At 50.9% G+C, this 546-nt stretch overlaps 1 long non-coding RNA gene across 2 annotated transcripts in view; it reads right to left on the bottom strand.

The window, feature by feature from the left end:
• The window catches only part of LOC126395185 (uncharacterized), a 523,086-nt gene that overhangs the window by 521,960 nt on the left and 580 nt on the right, over window positions 1-546 (bottom strand). The gene's annotated exons all lie outside the window — the stretch shown is intronic.

The following is a 546-nucleotide window of genomic DNA, read 5'->3' as shown; positions in this document are numbered from 1 at the left end:
AAACTACGGAGTCCGACATCGTTTTTGCGTATTCACACACCGAGGCAATATTAATTTTAGTGACCTCTGATTGGCGTAACCGGGTGTCACCGACGTGAATAACAATCTTACTGAATCTACGTTTAGCTTTAGCCAGCAGTTTTAAATTTGATTCAGTGTCGCCCGCTCTGGCCCCAGGGATACATTTGACTATGGCCGCTGGTGTTGCTAACTTCACGTTCCTCAGAATAGAGCTGCCAATAACCAGAGTTTTATCCTCAGCGGGTGTGTCGCTGAGTGGGGAAAAGCGGTTGGAAATGTGAACAGGCTGGTGGTGAGCCGTGGGCTTCGGCTTCGAGCTATGCTTCTGGCGAACGGTTACCCAACCTCCCGGCTGAACAGGTGTTACCGGAGGACCGCTAGCAGAGGCTAAGGCTATGCTATGTGGCTCTGTACCGGCTACAGGGGGCTGGCTAACTACCGCAGCTACTGAATGGTTTTCCATGGTACGGAGCCGTGCTTCTAATTCACTAAGCCTCGCCTCCAACACAGCAAATAAGCTACACT

The sequence above is a fragment of the Epinephelus moara genome, chromosome 9, assembly GCF_006386435.1.
Source record: "Epinephelus moara isolate mb chromosome 9, YSFRI_EMoa_1.0, whole genome shotgun sequence".
Classification (NCBI taxonomy): domain Eukaryota; kingdom Metazoa; phylum Chordata; class Actinopteri; order Perciformes; family Serranidae; genus Epinephelus; species Epinephelus moara.
This window is presented reverse-complemented; position numbering and strand designations above follow the sequence as displayed.